The sequence below is a fragment of the Leucoraja erinacea genome, chromosome 6 (assembly GCF_028641065.1).
Source record: "Leucoraja erinacea ecotype New England chromosome 6, Leri_hhj_1, whole genome shotgun sequence".
In the NCBI taxonomy this organism is placed as follows: domain Eukaryota; kingdom Metazoa; phylum Chordata; class Chondrichthyes; order Rajiformes; family Rajidae; genus Leucoraja; species Leucoraja erinaceus.
In genome coordinates this window covers 75,055,871-75,071,145 of record NC_073382.1, presented here as the reverse complement: position 1 = coordinate 75,071,145, position 15,275 = coordinate 75,055,871, and positions in this window count along the sequence as shown.

The following is a 15,275-nucleotide window of genomic DNA, read 5'->3' as shown; positions in this document are numbered from 1 at the left end:
TCAGCCGACAACTCACAATGTCAGCGCTTCAGATCGAAAGTGATTATCCCAAGTTTGTCTGAAGAGGGGTCTCGACCACAAACGTCACCTATTCCTTCGCTCCATAGATGCTGCCTCACCCGTTGAGTTTTTCCAGCATTTACCTTCTACCTTAGATTTTTCCAGCATTTTCTACATCATTTAAACATCCCAAGTTTTTCATATTTCTTTACAATGCAGAAGGTGTTTTTTTTAGGCCATTGAAACAATGTTAGCCCTCAGAGCAAAACCATCTGTTCCTTTCCCTCACTTATGCCAAAAGTCGTTTTAGATAGAACTAGTGTATGGGTGATCGATGATCAGTGTAGACTCGGTGGGCCGAAGGGCTTGTTTCAATACAATACAATATAATATTTATTGTAATTTGAACCTCAGTGAGGCCCAAACGAAATTCTGTTTCTACAGCCATACAAACAAAAATGATTCCTACTAGACAAACAACCAATTTAAGTCACACAAACATCCATCAGAGTGAACCTCCTCCTCACTGTGATGCAAGGCAAAGTCTTTTCTCTCCCCTGCTCTCCATTTCTCTCCCGATGTCGAAGCCCCAGGCAGGCGATGGTAAGTCCCACGACCATTTTAGGCCGCGCCGGGCGATGTACGGCCCCGCTCCAGGTCTAAATGTAACAAAGTTGGAGCTTCCGGTGGGCGCTGGAATGTCCCGCGGCCATTAAAGCCGCGCGGGGCGATGTACGGCCCCGCTCCGGGTCGTTCCAACCCCGCGACACGGGCTGGGGAAGTTGCGTTGCGGGAGCTCCGGAAAGCGGTCTCCCACCCGGACCTGCGAGCTCCCGGTCATAGTCCACAGAAGCTGCGTTGCTGGAGCCTCCAAGCTCCTGAGTCGGGCCGCAACACTGCTCCCCACGTTCCGAGGCCTGCCAGCCCCACGATGTTAAGTCCACAGCTCCGCAACTGGAGCCCCCAGGTCGTTCCGGTTGGAGGCCGCTGCACGGTGCTAGGCCCCAACGACAACGGAGGCCCGACAGGGAAAAGGTCGGGTCCACCGTACAGGGAAGAGATTTAAAAGTTTCCCTCTTCCCCCCCCGCCCCCCACATAAACACAGTTAAAAACAGTATTTAAAAAAAACACGAACAACTACATTTAACTAGACAAAAAAAAAAGACAGACAGGCTGCAACAGTGTCACACTGCCACTAGCCCCAACCTGTATCTGTATTTCCACACTGTATCCCCAAACTAAACTAAATTAAACCAAACTGTAGTTAGGAGTTTTACAGCCTGTGGTTTCTCCAGCTATCAAATGACAAATGGCTCCAATACTGCTGGTGAGATCAGCTCCACTGGTTGTCTTCAAAGGCGTAAGGATAGCGATAATCTGTTTGAGGATGACATTCCAGATCCTGTTTACTGCTCACAATGGTTATATAACATTTAATTATACGAGGCACTGTGAAGTCAGTGTGTGCCAAGCAATTTGCAAAGCAAATGGGATTCAGGGGAGTTCTAAAGAGTGTCTGGCCTATGCCATGGCCACAGCAGCACTACCAGTACGCACATGACATTCTAATATTGCAACTATAATCAAAGCAGCATTTGTCTAAATAAAAGGTGAGCACAGACATATGGAAACAAGGAAGGCACATTCAATGGATCGTGTGAGCCACAAGAAGTCGTGCTCTGAAGAAGGTATTGCAGGACCATTAGTATGAAAGTTTACTTCATCAACAGAGCTGAAGTAGAAATACTGAAGAAGGAATGGAATAGAAGTCTTCCAGGAGCTGAGTAGTAGCAAGTTATGCAAATCGCAGTTAAGGGCCTGTCCCACTTGGGTGTAATTTGTGCGGAGCGCAAAGATTTTGTACAGCCCAAAATCCTGGGCGCCGCGCGCGACAGCCTATGTCACCACGCACCATGCGCGCGTAATGCGCACCATGCGTGCATCACGTGCGCGGCCCGTCTCGCACGTCGAGCATCGTGACGGGTAAATTATGTTGCGTAAATTACGCGCCAATGACACCCAAGTGCGACAGGCCCTTTAGACACAAAATGCTGGAGTAACTCAGCGGGACAAGCAGCATCTCTTGAGAAGGGTCTCAACCCAAAACGGCACCCGTTCCTTCTCTCCAGAGATGCTGCCTGTCCCGCTGAGTTACTCCAGCATTTTGTATCTATCTTCGATTTAAACCAGCATCTGCAGTTCCTTCCTACACATTGTTATGCAAGTCAGTGAATTTACCGTAAAGCCAGAAAATAAATACTGCAGGTGTAAAAACAAAACTGAATATACTGGGAATATTCATCAGGTCAAGGAGCAGCTGTGGAGAGACAATGTTAATGCTGATGGACAATAACCTTCCATCATAACTATTTATGAAAGGTTGAATTACAGCCTTGGTTCAGAAATGACGATGGCAAAGGTGAGCAAGGAAAGAGACAGAGATGGTCCTGATGAAGCTGAGAGAAGCATGGAAATTAAACCAACTTTCATTACACACTGGGTAAAATCTATCAAAAGTGTTGACTGTTGCATGTTGGAAGGTGTAGAGAGAAGAGATGGGATGAGTGCAGTCTCTGATGATGTACAGATGTTTGAGAACTGTTAAGGCACATATGATCCTTGATTTATTAGCTTCCATTGAACTGATTTTCAAAATTGGAGCACTGGTAATCAGTGCTTCAGTTTTGGGCATTTATCATTACAAACCAGGACAAATTTCACCCTCTTATAGTACAATCATGGAATCTTCTTCTGATTGAGTCCACACACAAGATTAGAAGTTGTTCAGCCAGAGCTGAACACACTTATCGGCATCTGCATATAATGCTGTCGACAGTCTTGTGCTTCTTGTGCATGGTGGTGGAAAGACTGATGGAAACAGGACCGCAACGTGAATGCTATTTCCTTGACCCCACTCAGGGAATAAAACAGATTCTTTATAAATTACTGGTGAAGCACAGAATGGAGTATTATTTTCATTTCTAAGTACTTAGATATATGTCAAGATCTTACAGAAGGTGTAGAGAACAACAGCCGCAGGAATGTGAAACCTTACTTAAATCAAAAGGGCAGAAAGGCTATGTCATGCTGCTTAGAGCAGCAAGGTTTAGTGGAAGATAACTTGACAGGTGTTCAAAGTATTGAAGGGTTGTGTTACCATAAGTAACAAGGAACTATTTCAGTGGCAAAATAGTCAACAACCAGTGGAGACAGATTTAGGATAATTTGGGAGATGAGGTGGATTTTTTTTACCAATGCAAGTTATTTTCATCAAATTAAGGGTCTGTCCCACTTGGCCGTCATTCGCGCGCCATTTACGCGACCTGCTAGCCTGTGGGTAGCGCGTGGGTAGCACGTGGGTAGCGCGGGACGGGCGCATGGAGTAGTGTGGAGGAGTGTGGAGTGGCGTGGAGGAGTGTGGACTTTGTCCTGAACAAATCCTTAACGCGCCATCAGCCTGTCGCATAACTGACGGCCAAAGTGGGACAGGCCCAAGAACCTGGCGCGGTGCAACGTCTTACCGCCAACTGCAGCAGAAGCAGATAAACGATCGCCGAGCTCTGCCTGGGGCTCACGGTCATTGCGGACCCGGATCCGCCCCCACTCCTACTCCCAGAGCGGGGCCAAGACGATTGGAGATAGACACAAAATGCAGGAGTAACTCAGCGGGACCGGCAGCATCTCTGGAGAGAAGTAATAGGTGACGTTTCAGGTCAGGACCCTTCCTCAGACTGAAGAAGAGTCTCGACCTGAAACATCATCCATTCCTTCTCTCCAGAGATGTTGCCGGTCCCACTGAGTTACTCCTGCATTTTGTGTCTATCTTCAAATGACGTCACGCGCTCCAGACGGCTGTGTGGACACATGATGATGCGCGCAACCGTCGTGCGTCAGTCACTACCGGCCTGCCGCGTAAATGACGGCCAAGTGGGACAGGCCCTTACAATACTGAAAGAATGCCAGAAGCAAATTCAACGATGCTGGAAGAAATTGGATGAATGGTTGATGAAGCAAAAGGGACAATCCATAAGATCATGATAGGATGAACATGGAATGAGATTAATTGGATATGATTATAGTTATAGAGTCATAGGGTGATACAGTGTGGAAACAGGCCTTTCGGCCTAACTTGCCGACACCGGCCAACATGTCCCAGTTACATTAGTCCCACCTGCATGTCTAACTATTTCCTAAACATTGGGATAGTCCCAGCCCCAAGTACTTCCTCTGGCAGCTTGTTCAATACACCCACCACCCTTTGTGTGAAAAAGTTACCCTTCAGATTCCTATTAAATGTTTTCTCCTTCACCTCGAACCTATGTCTTTTGGTCCTCGATTCCCATACTCTGGGCAAGAGATTCTGTACATCTACCTGATGTATTCCTCTCATGATTTTATGCATAATTATGAAGTGCGTGCATAGACATCATGGGCCAAATGACCTCCCTCTATTCCTGAATTATTCGATGATTGGATATCATTTTCAACGATTGCTTTGTTCTTCCTGTCTGTAATTTGTTTGCTGATGTCTTCCTTGTCCTCCTCCTCTGTCTGTTATTGATATGACTCTTCATTTGTACAGTTCTTTTCTTTTCACTATGAAGCTGTATAATTTGGAGCAAGTGGGAAGAACTTTACAAGGGCGCATGAAAGGTTAAATCCAGACATTGGATTCTTAGCTGAAGCTTACCAGTTGACAGTTAATTCAATATTAGTCCACCACATATCCATGTCACTTTTACTAGGGAGTTTCTTAGGAAGGTCATGAGACAGGATTAAAAAAGAATAACCTTGGTCTTAGCGGGTATTTCCTTTTTTTGGCAAAAAAACATTGTGCAACAGCCAACCACCCAATAAAAGGTAATATTTTAGTGGGCAACCTTGCATGTTAATCCCTTGAATATCTTGTCCGTCGCATGGGGCATGAGTTTGGTGAGAGACATTACCTACCGCAGTAGACAATTGGTATGGATCATGCCATTTGATTAGACATCAGTGGCCAGTCAAATCAACCCTCTTGCCACGGGAGAATTGAATGAAATATTAAATCTTCCAAACATGTTGTTTGTTTGATGCATGTTCAGACATTAGACTGGCTGATGTGATACTTGGGAGTGCCTTGAAGGATAATGTACCATTTATTTTTTTGACCTTCACACCAATGGGAAACATTGCAGTGGATACTTTATGTGGGTTATTCTGGAGTAGGAGAGGGAAAAAAACCCTTTCACAGTTTTCATCTGTAGCCAAGATAAGGCAATTATCCTGCTGAATTACCCAGGTACAATAGGCTAGGTCCATGAGCAGAGTTACTAGCATACAAGCAGGAACATGGACTTGGCTTTTCTACCCTCTCATGAGGATCAGCTTCATCTACATTTAGAGCAGAAACCACAACGGAGGTCACTATGCCAGGTGAAAATTGTAGCAAAAGAAGACCCCTAAACGAAAATGAGAGGAGTCCTATTAATATACAGAAAAAATCAATGATTGCATATTACAACAGGAAGCAGTGCAATTAGCATGCTTGCTAAAAAAATAATGATTCTACAACCTGGTAATCAGTTCAGTTCAGTTTATTGTCACATGTACCAAGGAACAGTGAAAAGGTTTTTGTTGTGTGCTAACTCGTCAGCAGAAAGACAATACATGATTCATATCAATCCATTTATAGATACATGATATGGGAATAACGCTTAGTGCATGGGAAAGTCCAGTCAAGGATAGTCCGAGAGACATAGAAAAGGGAGATAGTAGTTCAGCACTGCTCTCTGGTTGTGGCAGGATGATTCAGTTGCCTGATAACAGCTGGGAAGAAACTGTCCCTGACACACTTCTATACCTTGTGCCTGATGAGGGAGGGGAGAAGAGGGAGTGACCAGGGTGAGACTCGTCCTTGATTATGCTGCTGACCTTGCCGAGGCAGCATGAGGTATTAATGGAATCAATAGAAGGGAGGTTGGTTTGTGTGATGGCCCGAGCTGCGTCCACAATTCACTGCAATTTCTTACGGTCCAGGATGGAGCTGTTCCCAAACCACGCTGTGATGCATCCTGATAAAACGCTTTATATGGTGCATCTGTAGAAGTTGGTGAGAGTTGTAGCGGACATGCCAAACTTCCTAAGCCTTCTAAGGAGGTAGAGGTGTTGGCGTGCCTTCTTGGTCATTGCTTCAATATGGGTGGTCCAGGAGAAGTTCTTAGTGATAACCAACAAAGAATTTGAAATGTTCGACCATCTCTACTTCTCCACCACCAATACAAACTGGGGTATGTGTACTCGATCACTATCTCCTTTGTCTTGCTGGTGTTGAAAGAAAGGTTGTTGTCTGAACCTGAATCTGAATCTGAAGCAGAAACAAAATAAAAAAAAACATATTTTAGGCCAAGCCAAATAAGTACCTGTCTCCAAAGGGATTACGATATCATGTTGGAGGAGGTGGCGAGCAAGGTAGTAAAATGCATATGGTGCTTCCAAGAAAGTATGTCGCAGGAATGTATTACCAGTAAATGCTACGCACATCTTTTCAAGTGGATCAAATCCCGCCCCCCCCCAATATTTCAAAAATAAACTGGCTTCTCACCCATAGAAGCAGCCCCAGCCCCAGCCCCTGGTGAACGTTCCATCGTGTGATGTCACAATGTCCAATGTTCACATATGTCCAATCGGAATGGATTCATTTACATATGCCTTTGCAGGAGCCCCAACCAATGGTGAACGTTCCATTGTGAGATGTCACAATGCCCAATGTTCGCACATGTCCAATCGGAACTTAAGAGGGAGTTAGATGTGGCCCTCGTGGCTAAAGGGATCGGGGGTATGGAGAGAAGGCAGGTACATGATACTGAGTTGGATGATCAGCCATGATCATATTGAATGGTGGTGCAGGCTCAAAGGGCCGAATGGCCTACTCCTGCACTTAATTTCTATGTGTCTATGTTTCCCTCTCCTCACCCCTCTCCCTCTTTGCACCCATCCCTCTCTCCCCATCCCCCCCCCCCTTCCCCTCTCTCCCACCGCCCCCTTCCCCTACCCCTCTGTCCCTCTTCCACCTCTCCTCCTACCCCTCCCTCACCACTCTTCCACTTCTCTCCCCCTTACCCCACCCCTCTCCCTCCCCACCCCCTCTCTCTTCCCCTCCCTTTCCCTCTCTCTCCCCCACCCCACCCCCTCTTACCCCTCTGTTCCTCTTCCACCACTCCCCGTCCCTCTTCCACCACGCCCGCTACCCCTCCCTCCCTCCCTCCCCCACTCTTCCACTTCCCCTCCCTTCTCTCTCCCCCCCCCTCCCTCTCCTCACCCCTCTCCCTCTCCCATCCCCTCTCTCCCCCCACCCCCTCCCCTCTCCTCCCCCCCCCCCCCCTTCCCCCTATCCCTTGGTCTGTCTTCCATCACATCACTCCCCCCTACCACTCCTCCTCCCTACCCGCTCTTCCTCTTCTCTCCCCCCTTCCCCCTCCTCTCTGATGCATCCTGATAAAATGCTTTATATGGTGCAATTGTAGAAGTTGGTGAGAGTTGTAGCGGACATGCCAAACTTCCTAAGCCTTCTAAGGAGGTAGAGGTGTTGGCGTGCCTTCTTGGTCATTGCTTCAATATGGGTGGTCCAGGAGAAGTTCTTAGTGATTACCAACAAAGAATTTGAAATGTTCGACCATCTCTACTTCTCCACCACCAATACAAACTGGGGTTTGTACTCGATCACTATCTCCTTTGTCTTGCTGGTGTTGAAAGAAAGGTTGTTGTCTGAACCTGAATCTGAATCTGAAGCAGAAACAAAATAAAAAAAACATATTTTAGGCCAAGCCAAATAAATACCTGTCTCCAAAGGGATTACGATATCATGTTGGAGGAGGTGGCGAGCAAGGTAGTAAAATGCATATGGTTCTTCCAAGAAAGTATGTCGCAGGAATGTATTACCAGTAAATGCTACGCACATCTTTTCAAGTGGATCAAATCCCGCCCCCCCCCCCCCAATATTTCAAAAATAAACTGGCTTCTCACCCATAGAAGCAGCCCTAGCCCCAGCCCCTGGTGAACGGTCCATCGTGTGATGTCACAATGTCCAATGTTCACATATGTCCAATCGGAATGGATTCATTTACATATGCCTTTGCAGGAGCCCCAACCAATGGTGAACGTTCCATTGTGAGATGTCACAATGCCCAATGTTCGCACATGTCCAATCGGAAATTAAGAGGGAGTTAGATGTGGCCCTCGTGGCTAAAGGGATCAGGGGGTATGGAGAGAAGGCAGGTACATGATACTGAGTTGGATGATCAGCCATGATCATATTGAATGGTGGTGCAGGCTCAAAGGGCCGAATGGCCTACTCCTGCACTTAATTTCTATGTGTCTATGTTTCCCTCTCCTCAGCCCTCTCCCTCTTGCACCCATCCCTCGCTCCCCCACCCCCATTCCCTCTCTCCCACCGCCCCCTTCCCCTACCCCTCTGTCCCTCTTCCACCACTCCCCCCTACCCCTCCCTCCCCACTCTTCCACTTCTCTCCCCTTACCCCCCCCCCCTCCTCCCTCCCCACCCCTCTCTCTTCCCCTCCCTTTCCCTCTCTCTCCCCCACCCCTTCCTCTTACCCCTCTGTTCCTCTTCCACCACTCCCCGTCCCTCTTCCCCACGCCCGCTACCCCTACCCCTCCCTCCTTCCCCCCCACTCTTCCACTTCCCTCCCCTTCTCTCTCCTCCCCCTCCCTCTCCTCCGCCTCTTTCCTCTCTCTCTCCCTCTATTACCCCCCTCTCTCTCTCTCTCTCTCCTCCCTCCCTCCCCCCCCCCTCTCCCTCTCTTCCCTCTCACTCCTTCTCTCCCCTTTCTCTCCCCCCTCCTCCCCTCCCCCCCCCCTCCCCCCCCTCCTCCTCCCCCCTTCTCCTCTCTCTCCCCCCCCCCTCCCCCCCCCCCCCTCCTCCATCCCCCCCCCCTCCCCCCCCCCCCTTCCCCCCTTCCCCCGTCTCTCCCCCCATCCCCCCTCTCTCACCTCCTACTACCCCGCTGCATTTCTTCCTTTGATTCACCGCAACTCCGAAACCAGACTCAGAATCGCCGACATCTTTTCCATTTCGGTAGAGATTTCACTTTTCTTTCTAAGTATCCGCTCCTCATTACATTTTGTCGTGTTTAAGTACAGGAATAAAACCCTACTATGGTGCCTAAGAAGTGGGGCAGGAGAATGGGATTAGGAGGGAGAGATAGATCAGCCATGATTGAATGGTGGAGTAGACTTGATGGGCTGACTGGCCTAATTCTGCTCCTGTTCCGTATTACCTTATGACCTAAGCTGTGCCTTTTCTATCCAGTGATGTCAAGCTGCACGACAGGAACATTAAATATTTATAAAAGATCACTGACTGGCTAACTTTCCCCCCAGTACATTTCATTCAAAATTAATATGATTGCAACAGTTTTCTAGAAGTCAGCAGAGGCCGATAGTAAATTATTGTTTGTGTAACTAGTCATACAATTTGCAACTTTATCAAATCACAGAAAATCACTATAATTTAATGGGGTTTTGGATAATTTACACAACAATAATACATGCACATTGAATTTGCTGTAATTTTATCAGGAAATTCAGGCTTCCCATAAATGCATATTTTTACATTGTCCTGATAAATTAAAATCTCAATATTTCTAACGTCCGGAGAATATTACAAAATAGAAATATATGATTGAGGTTAAAACATAATGAAGTTCTCAATTCCAAAGTTAACTTCATCTGGTGCAAAACTAAAAGGATCATGTACAAAACCATCTGCCTTAATGTTGTAACTTGACCTGCTCACTGATTTGATTCTGGTGATTATGTTATAATTAAACCAGCCTTATCAGTACAGCTACTTCTAATTGATTCTACTTGGCCTGATGAGATATCTTTATCACCAATTGACTTATTAAACATAGCTGAACGGTCAATTACACTCAGATTTGGGAGGCAATTCGTAATCTTCCACGTTTGGTCAGATTCCCTGAATATAAATCAAAAGGGAATGATGAAACATTCTATTCTAAAGAAGCCTTAAAAACGTTACTGCTTGCAGGGGGTCATTTGTCTGATCAAGAGGCCATCTCTGCTGGAGCAATCAAAGGATAACTCTATCACTCCTCTTTTCTCTTTGCCTTTTATCTTGTTCTAGTTCAAACACTTGTCCAATTTTCCCTTGAAGTGTATGGTGTTTTCTGCTCTGATCATTCTCAGATCATGAGGCAAAGCATTCTACACGCCAACTGTTCCGCATATAACAACATTTATTTTAACATCACTCTCCACTTTGCCACAATTTTAAATTAACAATTCTTCACTATTGACAAATTAAAAGGAAATAGCCATTCAAATTAGCTACATGCACTTCAATTAAGATAATTTGCACAATCTCTTTCAAGCTTCACAATCTTTGTCAATAGAAAGAGTCCCAATATCTTATCTTTTCTCAGTATATTATGTTTGCATTTTGGCATCAATTTGGTGAATAAAGATGTTCTCCTCATCCTCAATATATTTTCTATTATGTATGGCAAAACTGCACACAACACTCCAATATGAAATCCACATTGGTTCGTACATTTTTTTTCTCTATTAAGCTTAATGCTAGAATATCTGTGATTCAATCCTATAAAGCCACAATTATACCAATAGAAACATAGAAAAAAATTTGAAAAATTGGTGCAAGAGCAGGCCATTTGGCCCTTCAAATCAGCACCACCGTTCAATATGATCATGGCTGATCATCGAAAATCAGTACCCACTTCCTTCTTTTTCCCCATATCCCTTGATTTCCTTAGCCCTAAGAGCTAAATCTAACTCTCTCTAGAAAACATCCAGTGAATTGGCCTCCACTGCCTTTTGTGATAGACTTATGGAAAACTTTCTCCATTGAATTTCCACCAATATTACCCTGCTGGTACAGAAGAACCCTGCAGGAATTTTTTGCCACATTCTTGTGCATCAACTCCAAATGCAATCAATTTATTTACTGTAACTACAAATGTACTTGTTATAGTTGAAGCCCAAGGTTTCCTTTTAAGATTATTTCCATTAAATGCACACTGGAAAGAGGGGGGGAGAGGGGGAGAGGGGGAGAGGGAGAATGAGAGGGAGAGGGAGAGGGAGCGGAAGAGAGGGGGAGAGGGAGAGGGAGCTGTTGGTCCTCTGGCTGTGGCCTCAGCTCAGCCCAGAGCACTGTCCAAGGTTCTGCGAATTACCATACAGCCATACAAAAAAATTAGCCTCCCTGCACCTCATCAATCTCCTCCTTAAAAACCAAGGCAGTTTCAGCCGGGAGGAGAAAGAGAAAGGGGAAGCAGGAGAGAGAGGGAGAGGGAGAGGGAGAGAGAGAGAGAGAGAGAGAGAGGGAGAGGGAGAGGGAGAGGGAGAACGTGGGAAGCACCCCTCCTAGCTGTGTTTCCCTTTAGCAGGCTTGAAGGAAGACAAGCCAGGACTCTCTCTTTTGATGCCAAGACTGAGTGGACTGGGAAAGCCTGAGACCACCAGTGCCTCCTCATCTGCCAACAGGTAATGGGCAACTGCGCTCCCACACAGAGTGCAACAACTGAGCTGGCAGAAAGAGTCTGAAACTCCCAACATCTCTTCTTCAAGGCAGAGACAGATCAACTAAGACAATCCTGAGATGCTCAGTGCCCCTTTATGAACCCAAGATAGCTACTGGGACAAGCCCTGAGACCATCTCTGCCCCCTTTTCAAGACCGACTGAGCTCCTGGGACGGCCCACACACAAACATTTGAGGCCAGGGCTAAGCAGCTGGGACAAACCTGAGACCACCAGTACCTCTTCTTCAAGGTCTTCTCGAGGTAAGAGCGAATTGCCAAGTCAAGCCTGAGATCACCAGTCTCCTCTCTTGTGCCCAGGACTGTGCCGCTGATCCAAGCTCAGGATCATTGTGCCTCCTCTTCAAGACCAAGACTTAACCTAAAACCACTAGCGCATTTTCTCGACACTAGAGTGAGCTGCCACGACAAGCTGGAGATTGCCTCCTTCTAGGGTGGAGGGTACTGCACCGAGGAGTCCAGTGCAACCTGTTTCTCTCGCAGTTCGCATATAGTTGTTTACTTGATATTTATATTGATATCTAAGAATATTTGTTTTACTTTGTGCTATGGTGGTGGGTATTGTTTTGTATTGTAAATAGAATTCTTGTAAATAATTGATTACAATTATTTCTGGTTTAAAAAAACCCAGCTCCCCCAGCACCGACCTCCCGCAGTGCGAATATCAAATAAAGGTTTCAAAGGTTTCAAACGTTTCAAAGGTCTTTTATTGTCACGTGCACCAATTAAGGTACAATGATATTCAAATTACCATACAGCCATAGTAAAAAAAAAACAACAAGACACTCAACTACATAAAAGTTAACATGAACATCCACCACAGCGGATTCCCCACATTCCTCACTGTGATGGAAGGCAATAAAGTCTAATCTTCTTCCCTCTTTAGTCTCCCGCGGTTGGGGCAGTCAAACTATCCGCAGTCAGGGCGATCGAAGCTCCCGCGTTGGGGCGGTCGAAGCTCCCGCGTTGGGGCGGTCGAAGCTCTCACGTTAGGGCGATCAAAGCTCATGCCGGTTGGAGCTCCCGAAGTTGATCTCTAACCAGGGACCGTGAGCTCCACGATGTTAAAGTCCGCAGGCTCCAGCGGTGGGAGCTTGGAGGTCGATCCCTGGCAAAGAGATCGCAAGCTCCACATTGTTAAGTCCTGCAGGCTTCTGCAGTTGGAGCTCTCGAAGTCGGTCTCCAGCAGAGGCTGCCAACTCCACGATGTTAGGCCGCAGTGCGGCCGGAGATGCGATATGGAAAGAAATCTATTTAACAATTATTTGATATTTAAGAATATTTGTTTGACGTACTATGGTGGTCAGTTTTTGTTTTGAATTATTTAGTATTGTAAATAGTATTGTAAATACTTGAATAAATCTAATTTTGAAAATAAAAGCGGGAGACTGCCAGCGCCTGCTCACTAACATACAGATAATGAGCCCACACGCAGACACACACCCTCTTAGAACTATTGTGCTTCTCTAGCACTAAACCATGTGGGTTCACACTACTGCAAGTGTGTCAGTGTAATCATTGTCGACCCAATGTCATGCCTGATGCCAAACTAGCTAGAAATTAACTTTAAAATAGCCAGCACAGGCAATTGGCCTTCTACACTACTTTATTCCAAGAAATACCCTCTTATTTTTACCCTCGTAAAAATACCCTCGTATTTTTTCTATAACATTATTCACCAAGCTTTGTGTCAGCCAATATCATTTCATAGAAACATAAAAAATAGGCGCAGGAGTAGGCCATTCGGCCCTTCAAGTCAGCACCACCATTCAATAAGATCATGGCTGATCATCCAAAATGATCATCCAAAATCAGTACCCCGTTCCTGCTTTATCCCCATTTTTCCATGTGTAAATGATGCTGATTGTTTGATAACTACATAAACCTTTATTCAGAGCAGTTCTTTGCGACCTGATTATTAATCCAATATTCTTTTCATGTTCCTTTTGCTTACTTGTCTTGTTCTTTTTTAAGAAAGTTCATTGAAAACCTAAAAAATCCAAAGACTTTGTAGTTATGCCTCCTCCAGGGGATAATATGGAAAACCATGTCTCTAGGGCATGATGTACAAAGCAAGAACAGCAGCATTTCAGTTGGTTTTGGAGCACAGGCAAGCTAAAACAATATAAACAACTCAATGGGTCAATGGTTTCTGTATTGTCGTGTGTACCAGCTGCAGTAAAATACATTTTTTTGCATACATCTCAGCAAGACTATCCCCTTACATAAGCACAACCACCCGGGTCGGCACAGAATGTACAGCTGCTGTGACAATCCTGAGACTGCCAGCACCGCCTCTTCAAGGCCAAGACAAGCCAGGGACTGCCAGCACTTCATCTCGAGTCAAGTGTGAATTGCTAGGTCAAGTCCATAAACAGGAGATGCAATGTTGGCATCATTTTACAGTCCCAGCTGCAGCTGGCCACGAAGACCACTGCAACTGTAGCCTCTATTTTGGTCGTCTTGCAAACTAATGTCCCTCTCCACATCTGGCCCTCTTCAACTCGTGTTCTCCGGGGGGACAACCGACCTCGTGGACATGGAATGTAAGAATCCCCAGTTCTTCTCACCGGGCCCTTTGTCCAGCGTCCGCCGCCACCGCCGTCTCCCTCCACCTCCTCTCCTATTCCCGATCCATGGGGTGAGCATGGGCCGGGCTCGGTGGCCTGCCCTCTCCGGGTGAGCTCGGCCTGCGGTTGGAATGCAACCACAGCTCACTGGGTTGCAGGGCTGATCCCCGGGCTGTGGCCCGGCCTCCAGCAGCCCTCTCCACTGTCGAACCCCTGCACTGATTCCCTTCGCCGGTTTGTTTACCGGCCATCGGTCCAACTCCCTCCACTCCGGTCTGGTAGGGGAGCAGAGGTCAGGCTCATTGGCAACCTCTCCAGGCTGGTTCTCGTTGCCACGGCAGCAAGCCAGGCCTGTTGTCGGGTGTGGCCACAGCCATGGCCTGTTGGGAAGTGATCTTTGCTGCTCGGCCTGCTGGGGCTAAAGATCTTCAATAATATAACATTTATCAAAGCAGTTAACTAAGCAGGAACAAGTTATGACACTCTAGATTGGTCAGCTTGTCATTCACTTCTGCCATTTTTTTACAATTATGTGCCATATATTGAGTGCATTCTCCATTAGTCATTGCCTCAATTGAAACAAACATATTAGCTTTGTTTCATATTGGATGATTTTGCTTACGTACAAAAGAGCTTCATTCAAAGGAATCTGAGCAGTTCAGTTCTGTTGAACATAGAGTGATGCCACAAAATTCTCATAATTTAGCTTGATTTTCCAAACACTTTCAGACAGGCTAAAAGATGAATTGTTTGAGATATATAAAAATGTCACTTTGTATGTGAGAATCTTTCTGAATGGGACCTAAGGGATATTAAAGGGTTATGTTATGAGAGGTTTTGTTCTACATCTAACCATGCAAGTTGAGTAAAATACACTGCATTATCCATCTCTTTGACTGGGGTATGTGTATACACATGTGCAGAGACAGACACACACACACATGTTTGAAACCAATCACAAATGGTAAATAAAACGTATTTTGTTTTTATTTTATACAAATAGATAAATGAGAAATCTCATTGGGATGTCAACCCAGGGCAGCTTGAAATTTTGTAGAAACAAAGAACTACAGATGCTGGTTAATGCACAAAAGAACACAAAGTGCTGGGGTAACTCAGCAAGTCCGGCA